Source organism: Ambystoma mexicanum, chromosome 3q (assembly GCF_040938575.1).
Source record: "Ambystoma mexicanum isolate Mex_15411 chromosome 3q, UKY_AmexF1_1, whole genome shotgun sequence".
Lineage (NCBI taxonomy): Eukaryota > Metazoa > Chordata > Amphibia > Caudata > Ambystomatidae > Ambystoma > Ambystoma mexicanum.
Window position 1 is genome coordinate 600,047,352 of NC_090926.1, and position 26,762 is coordinate 600,074,113.

A 26,762-nucleotide genomic window follows, 5' to 3' on the forward strand; every position below is an offset into this window, starting at 1 on the left:
GGGACGTTATGGTTCCAAGTAAAACCGAAAAACCCTTGAAATTCGCCAGTTATGGTAAGCTAAGCAACCATAACTCGCGCCACCACCGTGCTCTGCTAAGACTAACACCCAGGACATCAAAGATGACATCACAATGTCATTGATGACATCACTGATGACATCACATGTCTGGTTCCGCCTTTTTTCCTTTACTGACATATCTAGGCCACATGGTTTTCTTCAGTAACAGTCAGGAATTAAAAGTGGAAATGGTAGTATATTTGTAGACTTATCCTTCAAGTATGTTCTTACAATAATTGCCTTAGGATCCAGTCATATCATATGAAACATATACATAGGGGAAGACACAAGCTGGAAAGACAGCAATCCTTTCTGTGCATTAAAATAATCAGTAGAGTTGTCAGCACTTTCTGATAGTTCTGTTGTTTTTTTTATTACTGTACTTTCCCTGTATATGCTCATATTTTTATATCTTGTATTCACACTACTTTCCTTAGAGACCAGGCACATCATGTGATATATATATATAGGGTAAGTAGCAGCTTTGAAACAGAGCAATCATTTCTCTGCATAAAGGTAATCAGTTAGGTTATGAACACTTTTTGCTACTACTTCAATTTCCTTGTATATACTCATATTTGTATGTGGTGTTGTCTCTTTGTGTTTTATTATCTACTTATCACATGTTTCACAGTATGCAAAAGTCTAATAAGATAACAGTTATCATTTCTCTATTCAACATGGCAAGCTTATGAATATTGCACCTCCATCATGTATGCTGCACACAATGCCTATGTTTCTACATGAGCACCTTAGTATACTGGATGGACTAAATAGCCCTTGATATTTATTCCAATGATCATTGACACTTTTTTTAAAATTAACATTACAATAAGAAACCCTTGTACAGACTTTTCATGAAAGGTAAATGCACATGTGATGTCATCAGTGATGTCATCAATGACATTTGTGATGTCATCTTTGATGTCCTGGGTGTTAGTCTTAGCAGAGCACGGTGGTGGCGCGAGTTATGGTTGCTTAGCTTACCATAACTGGCGAATTTCAAGGGTTTTTCGGTTTTACTTGGAACCATAACGTCCCTTTAACAAAGTTTTTTCACTGAATTTCATAGGTTTTTAGTAGCGCAACTTAACCATAACGTCCCTTTAACAAAGTTTTTTTCACTGAATTTCATAGGTTTTTAGTAGCGCAACTTAACCATAATGTCCGTTTAACAAAGTTTTTTCACGGAACTTCATAGGTTTTTAGTAGCAAAACTTAAAAATAATGACTTTGACTTTATATACATGTCATATGGAACTGACTAGATCTCTTCTTATGAACTTGATGTCCGCGAAATTATTTAATGTTCGCGGACATGTTCGGAGAACAGTACCACTACCTAAAAACTTTGGGCGGGGGTATGTTTGATTGTTATATCATAATATAAGAACATTTAACAAATTCAAAAAGCAGCACACAAACACATTATATATAGTAATACATAAGAAATGTAACCCATATATGTAACACACTAACCATTCATTTAAATACAATATGTTCTGAAATGGAATATACCACAAGAACATAAATTGGCTTCCAACATTATTACCTCACAGACACAACAGAACTGAGAACAAGACCAGACCCACTGAATACATAGGACTTATCTTACCAGAAATAGTAAGTGTACTTCATGTTACTCATATATTTATAAACTTTCTGTATTAGATTAAAAAATATATTATCTTTTCTTTTTTTTTCTCACAGAAATGTCTAGTACTCTGGAATGGCTAGAGGACAATTTCCCACATGAAGAAATGTCACAAGATAGTGAAACTAATGGTAAACACTTTATAATATAAACCATTTAAATATTATTATTTTGTATACATTTAACATATATATATTTTTTTATACAGAGCATAACAAAATAGAAACTACCTCTGAAGAAGCTGTTATGGAAAACACGCTTGACAACATAAAAGAAAAAATTGATTTACTGTTGACCAATTTTAATAATTTAAAAACTTTTGTTGAAGATCATTTTAAAAAAAAAACGTCATACCATTGCCCCACATGTACTTGTCCCTCCTCACTATATCCCAGTCAATTATCCCCAAACCCTCTCCATAATCCAAAACGTTTTGATGAGATTTCCATCCCTTCCTCACCTACTACCAATCATGTTGAAACCCCAAATTCTCCTGTTTTTGTTTCTGTTTCTGCCTCACCTTCTCTGTCATAAATTATTAATATATGTTAAATAAAGTTTAATTTTTATATTGTATTGTGAACAGTATTTTTTTTTTTTTAAAAACAATAAAAGTGTCCGCGGACAGTGCGAGTGTTCTGAAATGTTCGTACATAAACGAAAATGGAGGTGTCCTGAAGAACACCACACCTGTTTGTACTGTTCGCTAGCAAGTTGAAACTGTTCTAAGAACACACGTGGTGTCCTGAAATGTTCGTAAAGAAACAAAAATTAAAGTCTTCTAAAGAACACTATATCTGTCCTTAATGTTCGCTATCAACTTAAAACTGTCCTAAGAACACAATTGCTGTCCTGAAATGTTCCTAAATACACGAAAATGATGTGTCCTGAACAACAGTACAACTGTTCGTAGTGTTCGCTACCCAATTGAAAGTGTTCTAAGAACACAATTGGTGTCCTGAAATGTTACTACATAAACTAAATTACACGTGTCCTGAAGAACACTATATCTGTCCTTACTGTTCGCTACCAAGTTTAAACTGTTCTAAGAAGACACGCGGTGTCCTGAAATATTCGTTTCACGTGTGACACACTTTTAATTACTTCAGAACCCGAACAGTGTCCGTAGGACATCAATGCGCATGCGCTAACCAATCTCCATGCACTTGGTGTCCTGCGGACAGGCGCTTCCTTCGCAGACTAGTTCGCAAACAGATCATATGACCGCGCCCACGCTCATCGTGTGTCCTGAAATGTGGACACTGTTCGTGTCCCCGAACAATTTAAAAGTACATTTTCAGTTAATCCATAATATTTTTCAATAAAATCTCACCATGCCACAAGTCCCACATAGCAATCTTGACTTTCTATATACCTTTTGAAACTTTCCGATCCTTTTTTTGTGTTCGATCTGTCCGCGCACAGTGCGCATGTCCACGGACCGCCCACAAGCACCCCTATAAAAGACCACGCCCAAGAGCTTATTCCCATTGTGTTTCTGGCTATTCTTCAGAACACAGTGATTTTTGCTGCCACCTGCAGACTACACCATCATCGACATGGCATCCTTGGCTGCTGAACTGCCACTTGGTGCTGCACCTCCTTCAGCACCACCACCACCCCCTCCACCACCACCACCTCCCCAAGGGCCTGAAGAGGGGAACAGGAGGGAGGATGTGGAGGAGGAAGAAGAGGATGATGAGAATGAGGTAGAGGAAATCCCTACTACCCGCACTAGGCGTGAGTCTTGGGTGTGGCGGTTATTTACCATTCATGGGAATGGTCCTAAGGCTCGTGCGAACCATGTTACCTGCAATGAGTGCAAAATGATACTCAGTCGCGGGAAGCACGGTAACTACAGCTTTGGGACCACTACTATGAAGCGACACCTGAGGTCATTTCACTCTGGGGCTATTCGCAGGGTTGTACCTTGCGAAGAACGTAGCAGGTTGATTTCCTCTACTTCATCCTCTGTTTCTGATCCTGTCACCACAAGGACCACCTCTGTGGGACAGCCTCTTTCTCAAGCTGCCTCACAGGCCATACAGAATGCCGATGACCCTTACCTTTCGAGGGTCACAGTTGTATGTATGTACTGTGACACAGTACTCTGCAGGGGGGAGCGACTTCGGAGTGCTTTTGAGACTATCGTCTCAGAGCACGAGAAGACCTGCTCACTACCCAAATAAAACCCACTCTACATCTTCCTCTCTCAGCTCGCCCTTTCTTATCCCTGTGGTTGGTGTCCCCTACTGTGTCGTGTCTGAAAAACCAAAAAAAATACAAAATTACAAAAATCAAAAAAAAATAAGGCTCTTTTCAGAGCCGCCTTTCCCAGTTAAAAAATAGAAGTGAAAATAAATGAAGCAGGGCTCTTTGTATTTTTTAGAAGTCCGCGAACAGTTCGCGAACATTAAAAAAATTGGGTTACTACTCCATCACAAACATTGTAATTTTCTCTGGAAAGAAGTGGTGGCACTGAAAAGAGCCTTTGGGTGGTGTTTGTAAGTCAAAAAATTGTAAATGCGTAACATCTACTTCAAAATCGTTGCTGTAATTACAAAAAAGGTCGCAATGCATTTTGTACCTTTCTCAGAAAAATCTGATTGCCAGCATAAGTAAGATGGACTCCATCTCTGCGAAAAATGTATGTACTACAAAACATAATATTTTCATTGTGAAAAGAAGACATGCCAAAATCTCTTAGAAAGCCACAAACAGCCTTATTAACATTGCGCCTTGCTTTTTCCATTTGTGGACCAAATGAAGAAGAGCGAAGCCACATTTGTCTCTGCGCAATCCGTGAAAATATCACTTGCGAATTAGGAAACATGTCCATAACCTTCCTCAGTCCTTCTTTCATAGCAAATTGCAAAAAAATTCCAGTCACATGCCCTAAACTGTTCCCTCCACAATGAATTACAATTATGTCTGGATGTTGCTCTGTCTCCAAAGTAGCACAGAGAGGTAGCAAATCCAACCACTTCATTCCACGTACTCCATGCCAGTGTACTTCCACATGTGGGAATCCAAGATCTACAGCTACTCCACAGCTTTCTGCATGCACCTTCAACCAATGTATCCACGAATCTCCTAAAATCCAAACACTCTGTTTTCTGAAACACACAGCCATAGCTATCTTTTGTTCTCTCAGCAAAAAGAGTATCTCAAAAAATCTCTCATGGCACAACACACCCACCAAACTTTCCTGACCAATCCCTTTCAGTGCTTATTCTCATTTGCATGATTTCTGAACCCAAAAATCCCTGGATGTAACTCCCGATGTCCTGGAACTACCGCCATGTCCGTGGACATATCGTAACATGAACAGCCCTTCTACCATTTCCACTACACTCTCTCTGCCATTCCCTCATTGGATGTACCTCAAAAATCACATGACCATGCACCAATCACATTCAAGACCTCTACATCTAAGTGCATCATCATAGATCAGCACTGCAAATGTACTCTAAATCTCTCTGAGTACAAGTGTCATATCATTGGCAAGCAGCATCTACCAGAAATACTGTACAAGTCTTCAAGATTTCTACTTGCAGCTCCACGCATATCCATATGCATGAACACAAACTTCAGGTATGCATATTTTCTGTATAGTACATGACATAGCTCTCAACCATTTTTGTTTTACAGGCGGGTGAAATCACCCGATTTTGTTTTTAGCGGGTGAGACGCCCATTGGAATGAATGGGCGTGCAGGAGGCTTGGCGGGTGAGTCTGCCCTTTACAAGGCGTGTGACACCCGCCAAAAGCGTGTGACTTGAGAGCTATGGTAGATGAACACATTTTCAAACAGACTTTTACCTTGTAAAATCTGTTAAATGAATTTACTGTACTTTTTTCAATTTCCTAAAATCAACTACCACTTATACACCTTTATACTTTTTACTTTCTTTAAACACACACACTCAAATCATGTTAAACTAACATTTTTTAAATGAAATATATAGACTACATATATTCAAACAAAATTGCATGCAAACACAATCTATGTTTAAACCTTTATAAAAATACTTATACAATTTCATATTTTTTGTTTTTATTTATTTATTTACTTAATTACTTTAAATTAGACATGACATTGAGGCGCTATTACCTAGAACAGTTTACTTACAGAAATAGTGGTATTCACTAATATATTATAAATTTCACAAGGCATAGTAAAGATATTTTATTTTTGCTACAGTTAGTCATTCAATACAATTTGTTCATTAAGAACATATCATATACACTGAACTGATGCAATGTATCTTATGTAAATAAATGAGTTTAATAGTTTTACAGAAGGCACTGAGGATTTCAATTAAAAAAATCAATATCTAAATTAAAAACAGTGCTATATACAAACAAAGTTACTAATTTGAAGCTTTCACAGTTGCAGTGAAGACCAGTTTCCTGAAAAGAAGCAGCCGAATTCGAAGAAGAAAGAAAAACTAAGAAGTTACCTGTTAATTAAAAAAAAAAGTAAGTAAAATATCACCATATTATTTATATTATTAATCAAATATACTATAACATTAATACCAGCTATTTTGGTTTCTTAAAATAGAGATTTTTTACCATTTTGTCCAAAAATTTCCATGTCATAAACAGCGATTTACAACCAGAATGGCACACAAATTTCTATTTTTGGACACACAAATTAGCCAACTGAACCACTACAATTTTCATATAATAGAACAAACAACTGTTTTAATTGTATACATTACATTTACTATTTGTACTTTTCCACACCACTAGCTTACTTTTTTTTTGTCATCTGAACCCCAGTTTAGTGACACATAAATTCAAGAATGCCTACCCCTACTAGTTTTAGTTCGCAATGCACAATCACACACCATTACATACATCTTTATCATCTTACTCAAACACTCATGCACACAGCACACATACATTCCAGAACACCCCAACCCATATCTTGTTTATTTTTTTCAACAGACCCTAAAGAATGCCTACCAAAAGACAACTCTGTAGAAAGCAACGCAAAATTAGAGCAAATGAAAATAAAGGTGTCCAACATAAGCATCCATCTCTAGCAGAATTTGTAAAAAAAGTTGAAACAAAACAGCTAATACAATCATTTAGTGAAACACAAAAAGTTTTAAGTACAACAACTTCGCTTCCTCTATCAAAATGTAAAACAAACCAAAAAACAATTAACAGAAAATCAATTATCAGTACAGATGAAACTACTTCTTTAAATTTTAATATAGTGCAAAGTAAGCATACCAAGAAAAGTATTTTAGCCAAAATATACCGTCACAAAGTCCTTCAAAATCTTATAAAAACAGGAGAGAAATCAGGTTCAAAGCTTAAAACCTATCGTAGGAAATTAATCTTAGAAGCATTGATGGACAGTGCAATTCTTCTCAAAAGAAATGTATTTATTTTACTGTTAAACAAAATGAAACCACTAACAAAACTAATAAGTAAATTACAAAAAAGACTTCTCAATAAGCGAAAATTCAACAGAAAGAACTTCTTAAGTATCTGCGGAGGTGAATGGAATCACACTACGAGCACAGAACCATATTTTAATGAAGAAGCGTACAAACAAAAGCAAACAAATACAATTGCCATAAATAGCAGTGGTCGAGGTTATGAAAAAGTGAATAATACCATAATGGAACAAGAAGTACTCCTTACAAAAATATGCCCTAAAAACGTAGAATTACCCCTCCATTCAACTGAATCAGAACGTCTAGTGTACAAATGGCCATGCACGTCAATGTGTAACATTCCCAAACAATGTTTCAAATCTTTACACCAATTCCTCAATAAATATGTAAAAAGCAAAGAGAAAATCAAAATTAAATTACTGCAAAATATAGATACCTGTCCAGTGCGCAAGTACACAGGACTACAAGGACATTCATTGGCCTGCATTACAGGACCTACTTGTAAAACCACTTTCCATGATATCAAAAGGATATCAACACATCATTCAACTATAAGAAATCTAGTCTATAAACTGTACTATGCTAAAAGTCCTGCTTTAGCACTAGCAAAGTTAAATAACATCCTTCTACATGGTACAGCAAAAGACGTACTTGAAGAAATTCACTATATCCAGAAAAAATATTTTGGAAGTGAAAGCCATTTACAGAATGAAATATCTTTAAACCAATTAAGCAACAATTCTACACATGGCAACCTTTTGCTAAACACATACAAAAAAGAAATACTAAAATTTAAAAGTACATCAGCTGAAGTACCAAACCATGTATGTGTATGTTGCCGTAGAATTTTTTATAAAAGTAACACAAAAACTATGGACCTATCATACAAAATAGAAGACAATGAAGATTCTAAATGGTTTGAATTAGCTCTCTACCTTCTAGCAGAAAACAAATATGAAATAACTGAGCCCTTAATACTTTGCAGTTATTGCACCACAAAACTTGACAACAATCAAACTCCTTTACGTTCTATCACAAATAATTTGGAATTATACCCAGTACCAAAACCTCTACAACAACTTAATTCATATGAGAGCATCATAATTCAAACAGTACACCCATTTCAAGCAATAATACGCCTTCTACCAAAAACAGCAAAATTACCTCCCTCTGAATTGGTAAAAGGCATTCGTGGAAAAGTAGTTTATTTACCATTAAATCTAAAAGAAAATGTGCATACTCTAGGAGTGCAACGTCCAATGCACCAATCTTTAATTATATTAGTAAATGGAGTACCTACAAAAGACAAAAAAATATGGCAACAGCTGGTAGATTTATATAAAGTTAGACAAGCCTTCCAATATCTTAAAGATAATAATGAATATTACAAAGAAATTAATATTGAAGAAAACTTGAAAGATACAACTGAAATAATTCAAGAAACACAAGAAGCTGGTCAATTTGAGCTATAGATCCTGCTACCATATCAAATACTTTAGACCAGTATACAATTCATCCTTTGCACTGTAATGACACCGTACAAGATGTACTGGAAACTTACCAAATGCGTCAAACAAAAGGATCGCCAATCAGTATATGGGAAAAAAGTATAGAAGCACATGCTTTTCCTCTACTCTTTCCAACTGGCAAAGGAGGAAGATATGATGATAGACCTATTCAAATATCAGCTTCAGAATACCGCTCATTACGGATGTATTCTGAAGATCCCAGATTTAGACAAAATGTGGAATACATATTCCACCTACTCTTTGAAAGTGAACTAGCAACTTTATGTTACGGAGTTGCACACATATTAAAATCAGGATCACACTTTCAAAATATGACAGCTACACAATTATTAGAGAAAGTGCAACAAAAGGATGAGATTTTACAATCAAATATTACAAATCTATTAGCAAATATGCGTGGTACTAAAGAGTACTGGTTTCGACGTCATGGAAATGTACGTTGTATGATCAGAAACCTTGGCCCACCCACTTGGTTTGGTACATTAAGTTGTGCAGAATATGGATGGGAAGATTTACATGATTTCCTAAGCATATCAAATCAAAACAAAACAAACATAGATATTCTAACACCTGGAGAACTTTGTTCTTTGGATCCTGTTAATGTTTCAAGATATTTTCACCATCGCTTCATTGCTATGCTATATTTTATTTGTAATAAAACTGTTCCTCCCCTTGGAGAAGTGCAACACTTCTTTTGGAGAAAAGAATATCAAGCCAGAGGAGCACCACATATCCACATGCTTTTATGGATTAAAGATGCTCCTAAATTTGGTCAAGACAGTGATGCCACTGTTTTACAGTTTATTGAAAAATATGTCACTTGTCAAATTCCATCAGAAGTCACAAATAGTGATCTTTGTGCACAAATTTTACAATTTCAAAGACACAAATGTGGAAAATATTGTCGTCGCAAATACAAAAACAAAGGCAAATACTACACCAAATGCCGATTTGGTTTCCTTAGACCAGTTACAAATACAGGTCAAGTAAACAACCTCATGTCTTCAGTTAGACATACTGTTAAAGGAAAGTCACCTAAAAATACATATTACATAAAAAGAAAAGAAGAAGAAAAATATATCAATGATTATAATGCAATCATTGCCCACTTCTGGAATGCAAACATAGATGTGCAGTACATTGCAGACAATTCTACTGCAGTTGCACGATATGTCACAGCATACTTAACTAAAGCAGAAAAGACAGAGCTCCAAGACCTCTGGAATGACCTGTCATCAGATAAAACAGTATCTCAGAAATTATACAGCTTGGGCATAAAAATGCTCACCCATAGAGAATGTGGATCTTATGAAGCAGCTGATCGTTTAACTGGTACTTCATTGTATGGTAAATCTGAAAATATAGTATAGCTAAGTCTTGGTCCAGCTAAATCTAGAAAAAGAGTTCTAAAATCATATGAAGATATAGAAACAATAGCCAAACATGATCCCAACAGCCAAGACATTTTAAAAAACAATTATTAGACACATACTACCCAAACAGAAGTAATACTTTGGAAAACATGTGTCTATACCAAATTGCCCAAAACTACACATAATGAAACCCGATGAAAAAAAAGGTAAATATAGAGTGACAGACTGTGAAGGCAGCTTAGTTAAACTCACTAAACCAAATTTAATTAATCATATCATATTGTCATTGAAGACTCCTCAACATAAAGAAGTATATTACATGTCCCTGCTACAACTCTTCAAACCATGGAGAAAAGAAGAACAATTACTAGATAACTATGAGTCATATGAGGATGCTTTGAAAGCAAATGAAAGCACTATAACTGATGTAAACTTTACACAGTACAAAACAATGTTGCACAATGAACAGCAACATGAAGAAGAACTCCAAGCTCAACTAGATAAGGATACTCCTGACAGTAGTCAACCTTCTGTAACAGGAAGCCAAGAACCACTGGGAGAACCACTAATAACAAATGAGGCAGAATTAGCTATGATAGAAGTAGAAAACACCATGTGTCAGTATGAAGACAAGGAAGACTTAACTATACTACAATCAAAACTAAACAATGAGCAAAGTAGCATTTTTCAAGAAGTAACAAAACAAATTGCACATGGTGTAAAACATGAAAATAAAGAATGTTCCTGCCATAATTATAAACCTATACTACTGTACGTCAGTGGTGAAGCTGGTTCTGGCAAAACATTCCTAATCAAAATCATTAGTAAGTTCCTTCAACAATTGACAAACAACAAACTGTCAGCTGTTGTCACTGCCCCCACAGGTTTAGCTGCCTACAACATAGGTGGTGTTACATTACACCGATTACTACTATTACCAGTAGAACACCAGAACAAATTAGACTATTACAAACTTGCTGCAGAAGCTGCAATGGCATTACGCAGAGTATTGAAACAAATGAAAATGCTACTAATAGATGAAGTGAGCAAGGTCACCCACCTGATGTTAGCTTTGATTCACCTCAGATTACAAGAAGTACTCAAAACAGACGATGAAGAGCTCTTTGCAGGAAAACACATTATTGTTTTTGGAGATCTGCTTCAATTAACACCAGTAAAAGGTGAACCTATTTTTAAAACATTAGGGCACAAACTCTGCCGTAAAACTATTGGCAGCATTGGAAATGTCAACCTTTGGCAACATTTCCAATACAGAGAATTAACAGAAAACATGCGCCAATCTGCAGATCTCACTTATGCCAACATTTTAAAAAGTTTGAGAGTTGGTATACTTTCTAAAGAAGCAGAAGCACCATTGAAAACCCGGCACATTAATGCACTTTATGGCGATAATGCATGTGCTACAGATGTTATGGAACAATTAGCCCCCAAAATGTCAATTGTATGGCCTTAATGCCAACTCTTGCAAGCTGTTTCAAATTCAATGAAATCATGCTAAGTAAAGAAATGCAACCAATAATGGAAATTAGCGCCACAGACAAACTAGATGTACATGGTATGACACTACCCATGTGTGACCAAGCCACAACAAGACTAAATAATTTAGAAAAATCAATCTCAAACACAGCAGGCTTAGAAAAGATGTTAAAATTATCCTTAAATTGCAGAGTAATGCTTAAACGTAACCTTGACGTGGACCAAGGACTAGTTAATGGAGCACTGGGTACAGTTGTTGGCTTTCAAACATACCCACGTGACAACAAAATTCATTTTGTCAATATACTCTTTGACAAACTTTCAGAAGTAAAACGGATAGGACGCTCAACAGCTAGATTCCTTCTCTTCAAAGATATGTATGTACGCAGAGAACAATTTTCTCTAACTCTTGCATACGCAGTCACAATTCATAAATCACAAGGTCTTACCCTAGACAAAGCAATGATAGATATTGGTAACACAGTCTTTAAAGAAGGCATGAGCTACGTAGCACTATCACGCTTACGTACACTTGACAGTCTATTTCTAATCAACTTTGATGCAAGTAAAGTAAACACTGATATTCCTTGCATTTTAGAATATAATAGACTTCGCTCACTATACACTCCCCATCTAAACACATAGGGCCTCATTCCGAGTATGGCGGTAAGGGATAGCGGCCACCGCTAACGAGAGCGGTGGCGGTAATCTCTTACCGCCATACTCCGAGTTCCCTTTGCGCCATGGAGGTTTTAACACCTGCTTTTAGCAGGTGTTAAAATCCATGGCGCTAAGGGACCTTGATGTAAATTACGCCACCGTAATTTACGGTGGCGTAATTAACGCCTTCCCCACTCCCATTATGCCCTATGGGGCAAGAATGGGAATGGGGAAGGGTAAATGGGGATTGGGGAATTACCGCCCCGCCAACCTTGGAATGGGGCGGTAATTCCGCCATCCACCAAGGCGCTGCCGGTCCGGGTACGGCGTCAACCAAGGCGTTAATAGCGCCATTGGTTAGCGCCGTACTCGGAATGAGGCCCATATTCTGTTCCACAAAAACTAAAACGTTGTAAAAGAAAACTAAATCAAACTGAAATGCAACAGGACGTCACTGGAAATCCTCCAAAGAGAGTAAAAGAAACTAATACTCCATCAAGTACCACAAACAAAAAAGAATCAATTAGAGAAAGTAAACCAGGTACTTCTTTAAAGAAGGAAAACAAACTCCAAAAAAAGCAGTTAGATACAGAACTACCTGGACCATTTAAATTCTCAAATATAGTTGGTGTAAGTTGCTATGCAAATGTAGCAATGAATATTCTATTTCAATTACCACCAATTGTTGACAACATTTACTCACACAGTACAAACCCATTGTGTTTGCAAATGTTAGTACTTCACAGAAATGCAGCAAACAATCCTGACAACACATATAGTGTTTTTGGAATAAGAGGACAATTGGACTACTGTGCTGGAATGGTGAAATTCACTATAAACTCACAGGAAGATCCACAAGAATTTCTAATGTACTTACTACAAGTACTGGAAAACAAAAACATACCTATAAATGAAATCTTTCAGAAAACATACATGCACTCTCTGCAACAATGTGACACAAGAAGAAATCCCCAATGAACGCTTCATATATATATCAATACCAAATTGTGAATCCATTCCATTTCAGCAATGCAAACCATGGTAGATTATGCTCTACCTGCAATTCAGATAATCACTCCACGTTAGTAATACAAACACATAGTAAATACGTAATACTAATGCTTCTACGTTACAATGCAGATGGTACCAAAAACAACTGCAAGCTGACTGGATTCAAACATGGTCAAATATCACTTGGTAAGAAAACCTTCACAACAATAGGTATAATCTACCACGCAGGATCCACAACCAATTCAGGGCACTACACTGCATACATAAAAAAGAAATGTGGATGGTTTGAATGTAATGATAGTACCATTACTCTAAAGCAGAGATTACCAGCAAATCTTACAAACGCTCATTTGATGTTCTTAAAACCAAAATTTGATAAATAAACTGTATTTAAACCTTTAAGTAAATTTGTGTTCCAAAAATATAAACTGTTAGAATACTCCAAAAGCTATCTAACTGCTCAAAGATTCTACAACAACTAATCAGATAAATGAATACCACTAAATTAGACCAAAAAATATACAGTTAGAATACGCCAATTGGTATCTAACTGTCCCAAAATTATAAATGTGTGTTAAAATAATATAAACTGTTAGAATACTCCAAAAGCTATCTAACAGCTCAAAGATTCTACAACAACTAATCAGATAAATGAATACCACTAAATTAGGCCAAAAAATACACAGTTAGAATACGCCAATTGGTATCTAACTGTCCCAAAATTTAACAATATCCAAATAGGTAAATGAAAACCACTACAATATATTAAAAAAATAGACAGTTAGAATACGCCAATTGGTATCTAACTGCTCCAAAATTTTATAATATCAAAACAAATGAAGAATCTGTTACTGTTCCAGTGGAAATACAACAAAGCAAAGTATAAAGCATTAGCCAGAAACAACAAGTGAACACTGAAAACAAACAAACAAATAAACTGTAGCATAACAGAAAAAGGTTTTTTTTTAAATCCAACATGGATTTTTTTTTCTCCCACATTCCCAATAATTTTAGCAACAAATACAGAAACTGAGCAAATTGCACAGTACTCTGATTTGTACTCTACTAAATATGAGGGTCGAAAAAAAATAAAAGTATATTGCTTATACAATGTAATAAGTCATTACAAAATACTAATACTAACATGCTATTTTCTTTTATCACAGAAATGAAGAAAAAAAACATGGACTCCCATTACTAGACCAAACAGTAAGTATACAATAATAAGGACAACCATAGTAGCACATCACATCCATAGTATCTAATACCTTTGTTCCTTATACATTTGTTTTTCACCCAAAGTTATAAACAAATATGAATGTGATATGCTGCGTGGTTGTTGCCATGGCATAGAGTCTTGGGTGCACGGCCAAATGGCCATGCACCCAAGACTCTATGCCCTGGCAACAACCACGCAGCATATCACATCCATAGAGTCAAACATTTCAACTATGATCTATGGGAAACTTTTAATGTCCGCGAACAATGTGAGTGTTCTTAGAACACTTTGAACTTGCCAGCGAACAATACGGACACCGTTTTCAGGACACCCCCAACGAACATTTCAGAACAACGCGATAGTTCTTAGAACACTTTCAACTTAACAACGAACAATACGGACACCGTCCTAAGGACACCCCCTACGAACATTCCAGGACACCGGGAGTGTTCTCAAAAACGTCTTCAGAACACCCCCATCTTGCTTATTTGCGAACAATTCAGGACACCGCGAGTGTTTTTAGGACACATTCAACTTGACAGAGAACAATACGGACAGCGTCCTCAGGACACCCCCTACGAACATTCCAGGACACCGGGAGTGTTCTCAAAAACGTCTTCAGAACACCGCCATCTTGTTTATTTGCGAACATTTCAGGACACCGCGAGTGTTCTTAGGACACATTCAACTTGACAAAGAACAATACGGACAGCGTCCTCAGGACACCCCCTAAGAACACTCCCCGGACACCGGGAGTGTTCTTAGAAGCGTCTTCAGAACACCACCATCTTGTTTATTTGCGAACATTTCAGGACACCGCGAGTGTTCTTAGGACACATTCAACTTGACAAAGAACAATACGGACAGCGTCCTCAGGACACCCCCTACGAACACTCCCCGGACACCGCGAGTGTTCTTAGAAGCGTCTTCATAACACCCCATTTTGTTTATTTGCAAACATTTCAGGACACCTCGCGTGTTCTTAGAACACATTCAACTTGACAGAGAACAATACGGACAGCGTCCTCAGGACACCACCTACGAACACTCCCCGGACACCGCGAGAGTTCTTAGAACAGTTTCACTTTGCTTGCGAACAAAACGGACACATTTTGACTCCTTAGAACACCCCCTAGTCAGTTTATTTAGAACATTTCAGAACACCCGTGATGTCCGCAAACAAATCGAACACAAAAAGAACGTCTAACACATAAAAAACACAACTTTCATCCTATCTCACACACTCCCACCCTCCACAAACACTCCTACACACCAACACACTCTACAAAATACACATTTTGAACAAATTTTCACCGCGCTGTCCGGGGACGTCCGCGAATCCAATATGGCGGGCGCTACTGAAAAATCTGTCGCGCTTCACGCTCCACGCCGTCCAATCAGCGAACACTTTGCATGTCCGCGAACATCACGCAAGACGATTGGCCAATCAGGACACTTTCCACGGAGCGAACAGGGAAGTGTATCCGCAAACCGAACACAGATATCACTAATTTTTTTTTACCTACTTTTTGGTCATTTAAAAAAAAAACTACTGGACGAATTTTCACCAAATTTGCAAAAGCAGGCTTTCGGGACAAAGCCGTTGCTACTGGTCCAAATTTGGTGGAAATCCGTCCAGCGGTTTGGACTGTAGACGCAAGCAAAATTTTTTTCCCATTCACTCTATGGAGAGTGAGTATAATGTATACAAATATGAGCATATAGAGGGAAGGTAGAGTAATAAAAATAAAACTATGACAAAGTGCTGATAACCATAATGATTATCTTCATGCACAGAAAGGATTCCTCTCTTTCAAGCCTGTATCTTCCGCTATGTACATGTTTCATGTATGATGTGACAGGACCCCAAGTCTACAAATATAGTACCTTTTCAATTTTTACTTCCTGACTGTTACTGTAGAAAACTGTGTGGCTTCGATATGTCAGTAAAGGATAAAAAGGGAGAGCCAGCCATGTGATGTCATCAGTTATGTCATCAATGACATTTGTGATGTCATCTTTGATGTCCTGGGTGTTAGTGTTAGCAGTGCACGGTGGCGCGAGTTATGGTTGCTTATGTTACCATAACTGGCGAATTTCAAGGGTTTTTCGGTTTTACTTGGAACCATAACGTCCCTTTAACAAAGTTTTTTCACTGAATTTCATAGGTTTTTAGTAACACAACTTAACCATAATATCCGTGACATGTAACAGAACATATTAACCCCCTCGTAGTGATTTTCATGTCCGCGGACTACCGCCATGTCCGCGGACACATCGAAAATCTGAGCGTGGTGAATGTAAATTGAAATAGTGTGCCCCATTTCCCCTTTGAAGTTGGCTCTGAAAAGAGCTGTTTTTTTTTTTTACAGATGCTTGACAGACACCTGTTATTTTATATTTTTTTTCTTGTTTTTTTTCTTACTTTACTCCTAAAATCTTCACATAACCTTCTCCAAAGCAACCCTTACATTCCAAAATAAAAAGGCATTTCCGGTAAAAGATAAAGAAATGCCATCTTCTTTAAAATTAACAGCATTACTGGCATCAATATTCTCATTGTTACAGAAGAACATACCAGCTCTAAGCAAGAAGGCACACATGCCTCGGTTGATGACACACCTAGCAATGTTTTGCTGAGGACAAAAAACTGAACTATTTCCCATATTGCCCTAGGTAGTAATCCAGAAAAAATTACTTTCGCATTTGGAAGGATCTTCACTACGGCTTGAACCAAGCGTTCCAAATCAGCCAACAAAGTAGGGGCACTGACGTTGCCCAAATGGAAAGCACCATAGTGCAAAACTACCACATGCGGACTGTTCATCGTGGTCATATCCGCACAAACTTGTACAATTCTCTGTACATTGCAATCAGGCACAGTGCTCCACACCACCTCCACTCATTTGACATCAAAGTTCTTTGCAACATGCCTGCATTCAGCGTACTGCTGTAAACCATGCACAAACATATCTCCGAGCACCAACACCCTGACTTTCTCCACTTCTGCCATCTTCACCACACACAGTCTCTTTCAACACAAATCCACAACCTCGACATCTGATTGGCTGATCCGTACAGTCTTCTTTCCATGTTGGATTTCCTGGAAAAACCCGGATTTACCACGCCCTGTCCACGAACAGCCGCGGTGCCCGCGGACGCCATCCACTTTACTCTCTGTACCATTCCCTCATTGCATACAGCTAAGCAATCACACAATACGAATAACGTCCTCAGAACACCCCCATTTTGTGAATTTTCCAACATTTCAGGACAATTATCATTTCATTATTCTACATATTAACATTACAAATATACTTTTATCTTGTACTCTGCACACAATGCTATCTTTCTCCATTAGCAGCTCAGTATACTACATAGAATCCCATAATACAATGCTATTTATTTATATAAATGCATCGTTCAAAGCACTAATAACGGTATGATATTTATTGCAATATCCTTGACACTTTTTTCGGAACATTATAATAAAAATCCCTAGTACACAAATTCCATGAAAAGTACATACACATGTGATGTCATCAGTGATTTCATCAATGACATTTGCGATGTCATCTTTGATGTCCTGAGTGTTAGTCTTAGCAGTGCATGGTGTTGGCGCGAGTTATTTTTCATAGCTTACTTTAACTTGCTATTTTCAGGGGTCTTTTGGCTGTACTTAGAACCATAACGTCCTTTAAACAAACTTTTTTTAATATCACGCAAACAATATACAAACATGGCGTGCAAAAACCAACTTCTACAGATGGCTTTACACAGAATGTTGCAAAGTAAGAATTTATGCTCGTTCACAGTGAAGGTCAGCTGCTTCATTTTTTTCTCGGGCCCCGGAGAGGCTCACGAAGCACACTATAAGGTTGTATTGTGTTTTGACCTTGACAGACAGAGATTGTGATGAAAGACTTCTCTTGAAGGAGTGTTGCTAAAACGTAAGAGAAGATAAAGATGACATTTCTGAAACGAAACCACTTTTACATATTATATCACTATGCGAAAGATCGTTGGCACACGCGGAGTCGTATTTTCGGACTGCACCACTCGTAGACAATGGAAATTGCAATTGTACTGTAAGTAACCCTTTACATTACTTTATACCAAATATAATTACATGAGCGTAGCATTAAAGACCGCTGAAGTTGAACTTGTTCGTTGAAAGTGGCATAATGTTTTCTACCGCGCACTATCACCGCCGAATTGATCCCCTGTCGTTAAGAGGGCTCTGAAAAAGGCAGACGACACAGAGTGGGTTAATATAAATAATTTAACCGGTCTATAGGCGGTCAAGCGCTCTACTCGCTGTGCCACTTCACTGTAGCCTGTCAAGTGGCACAGCGAGTACAGCGCTCGCTTTGACATCCGTGCACAGCTTGCTAACGCAAGTTCGAATCCCGGCAAGCCCAAACTCAGCCTTTCATCCTTCCGTGGTTGATAAATGAGCACCACACACCGTGGTTAATAATAAGCACCGCTTAGATACCTCACAGTTCTTAGCGCTATATGAATGGGAAAATATTATTATTTTATTATTAACATACTCTGTTGCACTATCTTCGATAGCAAATAGTTTCACGCCCTAATAAATAAAATGATGATTTTTAATGAAGATCGGCTGGTGAGACTAATTTATGTTTTTTAAAACAGGTACGTGGCCCCGTTTTGTCTATGTCACGATTTACAGACTCCAGCGGATGGGGTCTTCAACTGCCAGGTGCAAGTCCAAATATGCAACTTCATGACCCTCACCATTTTATGGGACAATCGCCAAGGACCAATATGCCCTTACGCAGTACTAGCGGCTACAAACAACATACCAACCAATACGGTGGTCTAATGGCTCGTTGTTGGAGCAACCTTCCGATTATCAGAGAGACCATTTACTGCTTTTATCATAAACCAACAGCCTATCTACCGCAAAGGAACAACGCGTGGCTCCAAATAAACTTTTGCTGATCGACAGCAGAGACAATAGCAAATCGCTGAATATTCACTAAACATTTCATGTGAAATAAATGTACTTTACCAAATGTACAATCCTGCTGTTTACTTTTAAACCACAGTTTCATATTCCGAATTGTGGCACACTGAGTTGTAACCTGATCTAACACTCTCTGTACCGCAAAGGTACATCGCGTGTCTCAACATGAACTTTTGCGGATCGACAACAAAGACAAATGCAAATTGCTGAATATTCTCTAAACATTTGATGTCAAATAAATGTACTTTACAACATTTACAATCTTGCTCTTTGCTTTTAAATCACAGTTTCATATTCTGAATTGTGGCGCGCTGTGTTGTGACATAATGTGTGTTGTCTTCCGGGTTCTGTGTAAAGTCGCGCAGTACTGGAGACAACTGGGCACGTTTCAGCAACTTAACCATAACTACATGGCCACTACCACGGTAGTGGCCATGTAGTTATGGTTAAATTGCTGTTTCCATAGGAAGAGCACTTTTTGGGTGGCTTATAACTTCGCTCTCCCTGGACGGATCCTCACCAAACTTTGCAAAAAAAGTATTTGGGTCACTCTGAATTTATTTGCAGTTTGGTGAGGATTCGTCCAGGGGGGGGCAAAGTTATAGGGGGGTCCCAAAACTTTTTTTTTCCCATAGACTGAATGGGAAAATAATTTTGCTCGCACCTACAGCCCAAACCGCTGGACGGATTTCCACCAAATTTGGACCAGGAGCAGCGTCTTGGTCCCGAAAGCGTGCTTTTGCAAATTTGGTGAAAATCCGTCCAGTAGTTTTTTTTAAAATGACCAAAAAGTAGGTAAAAAAAAATTAGTGATATTTGTGTTCGGTTCGCGGACCCACTTCCCTCTTCGCTCCGCGGACAGTGTCCTGATTGGCCAATCGTCTTGCGTGATGTTCGCGGACATGCAAAGTGTTCGCTGATTGGACGGCGTGGAGCGTGAAGCGCGTCAGATTTTTCGGTAGCGCCCGCCATCTTGGATTTGCGGACGTCCGCGGACAGTGCGGTGAAACTTTGTTCAAAATGTGTATTTTGTAGAGTGTGTTGGTGTGTAGGAGTGTTTGGGGAGGGTGGGAGTGTATGATATAGGATGAAAGTTGTGTTTTTTATGTGTTAGACGTTCTTTTTGTGTTCGATTTGTTTGCGGACATCACGGGTGTTCTGAAATGTTCTAAATAATCTGACTAGGGGGTGTTCTAAGGACTCAATATGTGTCCGTTTTGTTTGCAAGCAAAGTGAAACTGTTCTAAGAACACTCGCGGTGTCCGGGGAGTTTTCGTAGGGGGTGTCCTGAGGACGCTGTCCGCATTGTTCTCTGTCAAGTTGAATGTGTTCTAAGAACACCCGCGGTGTCCTGAAATGTTCGCAAATAAACAAAATGGGGGTGTTCTGAAGACGTTTTTGAGAACACTCCCGGTGTCCTGAAATGTTCGTAGGGGGTGTCCTGAGGACGCTGTCCGTATTGTTCTCTGTCAAGTTGAATGTGTTCTAAGAACACCCGCGGTGTCCTGAAATGTTCGCAAATAAACAAAATGGGGGTGTTCTGAAGACGTTTTTGAGAACACTCCCGGTGTCCTGAAATGTTCGTAGGGGGTGTCCTGAGGACGCTGTCCGTATTGTTCTCTGTCAAGTTGAATGTGTTCTAAGAACACCCGCGGTGTCCTGAAATGTTCGCAAATAAACAAAATGGGGGTGTTCTGAAGACGCTTCTAAGAACACTCGCGGTGTCCGGGGAGTGTTCGTAGGTGGTGTCCTGAGGACGCTGTCCGTATTGTTCTCTGTCAAGTTGAATGTGTCCTAAGAACACTCGCGGTGTCCTGAAATGTTCGCAAATAAACAAAATGGGGGTGTTCTGAAGACGCTTCTAAGAACACTCGCGGTGTCCGTTAAGTGTTCGTAGGGGGTGTCCTGAGGACGCTGTCCGTATTGTTCTCTGTCAAGTTGAATGTGTTCGAAGAACACCCGCCGTGTCCTGAAATGTTCGCAAATAAACAAAATGGGGGTGTTCTGAAGACGTTTTTAGAACACTCCCGGTGTCCTGAAATGTTCGTAGCGGGTGTCCTGAGGACGCTGTCCGTATTGTTCTCTGTCAAGTTGAATGTGTTCTAAGAACACCCGTGGTGTCCTGAAATGTTCGCAAATAAACAAAATGGGGGTGTTCTGAAGACGCTTCTAAGAACACTCGCGGTGTCCGGGGAGTGTTCGTAGGGGGTGTCCTGAGGACGCTGTCCGTATTGTTCTCTGTCAAGTTGAATGTGTCCTAAGAACACTCGCGTTGTCCTGAAATGTTCGCAAATAAACAAAATGGGGGTGTTCTGAAGACGCTTCTAAGAACACTCGCGGTGTCCGGGGAGTGTTCGTAGGGGGTGTCCTGAGGACGCTGTCCGTATTGATCTCTGTCAAGTTGAATGTGTTCTAAGAACACCCGTGGTGTCCTGAAATGTTCGCAAATAAACAAAATGGGGGTGTTCTGAAGACATTTTTGAGAACACTCCCGGTATCCTGAAATGTTCCTAGGGGGTGTCCTGAGGACGCTGTCTGTATTGTTCTCTGTCAAGTTGAATGTGTTCTAAGAACACCCGCGGTGTCCTGAAATGTTTGCAAATAAACAAAATGGGGGTGTTCTGAAGACGTTTTTGAGAACACTCCCGGTGTCCTGAAATGTTCGTAGGGGGTGTCCTGAGGATGCTGTCCGTATTGTTCTCTGTCAAGTTGAATGTGTCCTAAGAACACTCGCGGTGTCCTGAAATGTTCGCAAATAAACAAGATGGTGGTGTTCTGAAGACGCTTCTAAGAACACCCGCGGTGTCCAGGGAGTGTTCGTAGGGGGTGTTCTGAGGACGCTGTCCGTATTGTTCTCTGTCAAGTTGAATGTGTCCTAAGAACACTCGCGGTGTCCTGAAATATTCGCAAATAAACAAGATGGTGGTGTTCTGAAGAAGCCTCTAAGAACGCTGTGGGTGTCCTGGAATGTTCGTAGGGGGTGTTCTGAGGACGCTGTCCGTATTGTTCTCTGTCAAGTTGAATGTGTCCTAAGAACACTCGCGGTGTCCTGAAATGTTCGCAAATAAACAAGATGGTGGTGTTCTGAAGAAGCTTCTAAGAACACTCCCGGTGTCCTGGAATGTTCGTAGGGGGTGTCCTGAGGACGCTGTCCGTATTGTTCTCTGTCAAGTTGAATGTGTTCTAAGAACACCCGCGGTGTCCTGAAATGTTCGCAAATAAACAAAATGGGGGTGTTCTGAAGAGGTTTTTGAGAACACTCCCGGTGTCCTGGAATGTTCGTAGGGGGTGTCCTTAGGACGCTGTCCGTATTGTTCGTTGTTAAGTTGAAAGTGTTCTAAGAACTATCGCGTTGTTCTGAAATGTTCGTAGGGGGTGTCCTGAAAATGGTGTCCGTATTGTTCGCTGGCAAGTTCAAAGTGTTCTAAGAACACTCACATTGTTCGCGGACATTAAAGGTTTCGCATAGATCATAGTTGAAATGTTTGACTCTATGGATGTGATATGCTGCGGTGGTTGTTGCCAGGGCAGCATATCACATTCATATTTGCTTATAAATTTGGGTGAAAAACAAATGTATAAGGAACAAAGGTATTAGATACTATGGATGTGATATGCTGCTATGGTTGTCCTTATTATTGTATACTTACTGTTTGGTCTAGTAATGGGAGTCCATGTTTTTCTTCTTCATTTCTGTGATAAAAGAAAATAGCATGTTAGTATTAGTATTTTGTAATGACTTATTACATTGTATAAGCAATATACTTTTATTTTTTTTCGACCCTCATATTTAGTAGAGTACAAATCAGAGTACTGTGCAATTTGCTCAGTTTCTGTATTTGTTGCTAAAATCATTGGGTCTGTGGGAGAAACAAAAATCCATGTTGGATTAAAAAAAAACCCTTTTTCTGTTATGCTACAGTTTATTTGTTTGTTTGTTTTCAGTGTTCACTTGTTGTTTCTGGCTAATGCTTTATACTTTGCTTTGTTGTATTTTTTTGGAGCAGTAACAGATTCTTCATTTGTTTTGATATTATAAAATTTTGGAGCAGTTAGATACCAATTGGCGTATTCTAACTGTCTATTTTTTAAATATATTTTAGTGGTTTTGATTTATCTATTTGGATATTGTTAAATTTTTGGACAGTTAGATACCAATTGGCGTATTCTAACTGTGTATTTTTTTGGCCTAATTTAGTGGTATTCATTTATCTGATTAGTTGTTGTAGAATCTTTGAGCTGTTAGATAGCTTTTGGAGTATTCTAACAGTTTATATTATTTTAACACAAATTTATAATTTTGGGACAGTTAGATACCAATTGGCGTATTCTAACTGTGTATTTTTTGGTCTAATTTAGTGGTATTCATTTATCTGATTAGTTGTTGTAGAATCTTTGAGCAGTTACATAGCTTTTGGAGTATTCTAACAGTTTATATTTTTTTAACACAAATTTACTTAAAGGTTTAAATACAGTTTTTTTATCAAATTTTGGTTTTAAGAACATCAAATAAGCGTTTGTAAGATTTGCTGGTAATCTCTGCTTTAGAGTAATGGTACTATCATTACATTCAAACCATCCACATTTCTTTTTTATATATGCAGTGTAGTGCCCCGAATTGTTTGTGGCTCTTGCGTGGTAGATTATACCTATTGTTGTGAAGGTTTTCTTACCAAGTGATATTTGACCATGTGTGAATCCAGTCAGCTTGCAGTTGTTTTTGGTACCATCTGCATTGTAACGTAGAAGCATTAGTATTACGTATTTACTATGTGTTTGTATTACTAACGTGGAGCGATTATCTGAATTGCAGGTAGAGCATAATCTACCATGGTTTGCATTTTGTACAAGTTGCTGAAATGGAATGGATTCACAATTTGGTATTGATATATATATGAAGCGTTCATTGGGGATTTCTTCTTGTGTCACATTGTTGCAGAGAGTGCATGTATGTTTCCACATGTATGAAATCTGAAAGATTTCATTTATAAGTATGTTTTTGTTTTCCAGTACTTGTAGTAAGTACATTAGAAATTCTTGTGGATCTTCCTGTGAGTTTATAGTGAATTTCACCATTCCAGCACAGTAGTCCAATTGTCGTCTTATTCCAAAGACACTATATGTGTTGTCAGGATTGTTTGCTGCCTTTCTGTGAAGTACTAACATTTGCAAACACAATGGGTCTGTACTGTGTAAGTAAATGTTGTCAACAATTGGTGGTAATTGAAATAGAATATTCATTGCTACATTTGCAAAGCAACTTACACCAACTATATTTGAGAATTTAAATGGTCAAGGTAGTTCTGTATCTAACTGCTTTTTTTGGAGTTTGTCTTCCTTCTTTAAAGAAGTACCTGGTTTACTTTCTCTAATTGATTCTTTTTTGTTTGTGGTACTTGATGAAGTATTAGTTTCTTTTACTCTCTTTGGAGGATTTGCAGTGACGTCCTGTTGCATTTCTGTTTGATTTAGTTTTCTTTTACAACGTTTTAGTTTTTGTGGAACAGAATATGTGTTTAGATGGGGAGTGTATAGTGAGCGAAGTCTATTATATTCTAAAATGCAAGGAATATCAGCGTTTACTTTACTTGCATCAAAGTTGATTAGAAAAAGACCGTCAAGTGTACGTAAGCGTGATAGTGCTATGTAGCTCATGCCTTCTTTAAAGACTGTGTTACCAATATCTATCATTGCTTTGTCTAGGGTAAGACCTTGTGATTTATGAATCGTGACTGCGTATGCAAGAGTTAGAGAAAATTGTTCTCTGCGTACATACATATCTTTGAAGAGAAGGAATCTAGCTGTTGAGCGTCCTATCCGTTTTACTTCTGAAAGTTTGTCAAAGAGTATATTGACAAACTGAATTTTGTTGTCACGTGGGTATGTTTGAAAGCCAACAACTGTACCCAGTGCTCCATTAACTAGTCCTTGGTCCACGTCAAGGTTATGTTTAAGCATTACTCTGCAATTTAAGGATCATTTTAACATCTTTTCTAAGCCTGCTGTGTTTGAGATTGATTTTTCTAAATTATTTAGTCGTGTTGTGGCTTGGGCACACATGGGTAGTGTCATACCATGTACATCTAGTTTGTCTGTAGCGCTAATTTCCATTATTGGTTGCATTTCTTTACTTAACATTATTTCATTGAATTTGAGACAGCTTGCAAGAGGTGGCATTAAGGCCATACAATTGACATTTTTGTGGGCTAATTGTTCCATAACATCTGTAGCACATGCATTATCGCCATAAAGTGCATTAATGTGCCGGGTTTTCAATGTTGCTTCTGCTTCTTTAGAAAGTATACCAACTCTCAAACTTTTTAAAATGTTGGCATAAGTTAGATCTGCAGATTGGCGCATGTTTTCTGTTAATTCTCTGTATTGGAAATGTTGCCAAAGGTTGACATTTCCAATGCTGCCAACAGTTTTACGGCAGAGTTTGTGCCGTAATGTTTTAAAAATAGGTTCACCTTTTACTGGTGTTAATTGAAGCAGATCTCCAAAAACAATAATGTGTTTTCCTGCAAAGAGCTCTTCATAGTCTGTTTTGAGTACTTCTTGTAATCTGAGGTGAATCAAAGCTAACATCAGGTTGGAGACATGCTCACTTCATCTATTAGTAGCATTTTCATTTGTTTCAATACTCTGCGTAATTCCATTGCAGCTTCTGCAGCAAGTTTGTAATAGTCTAATTTGTTCTGGTGTTCTACTGGTAATAGTAGTAATCGGTGTAATGTAACACCACCTATGTTGTAGGCAGCTAAACCTGTGGGGGCAGTGACAACAGCTGACAGTTTGTTGTTTGTCAATTGTTGAAGGAACTTACTAATGATTTTGATTAGGAATGTTTTGCCAGAACCAGCTTCACCACTGACGTACAGTAGTATAGGTTTATAATTATGGCAGAAACATTCTTTATTTTCATGTTTTACACCATGTGCAATGTGGCTTGTTACTTCTTGAAAAATGCTACTTTGCTCATTGTTTAGTTTTGATTGTAGTATAGTTAAGTCTTCCTTGTCTTCATACTGACACATGGTGTTTTCTACTTCTATCATAGCTAATTCTGCCTCATTTGTTATTAGTGGTTCTCCCAGTGGTTCTTGGCTTCCTGTTACAGAAGGTTGACTACTGTCAGGAGTATCCTTATCTAGTTGGGCTTGGAGTTCTTCTTCATGTTGCTGTTCATTGTGCAACATTGTTTTGTACTGTGTAAAGTTTACATCAGTTATAGTGCTTTCATTTGCTTTGAAAGCATCCTCATATGAGTCATAGTTATCTAGTAATTGTTCTTCTTTTCTCCATGGTTTGAAGAGTTGTAGCAGGGACATGTAATATACTTCTTT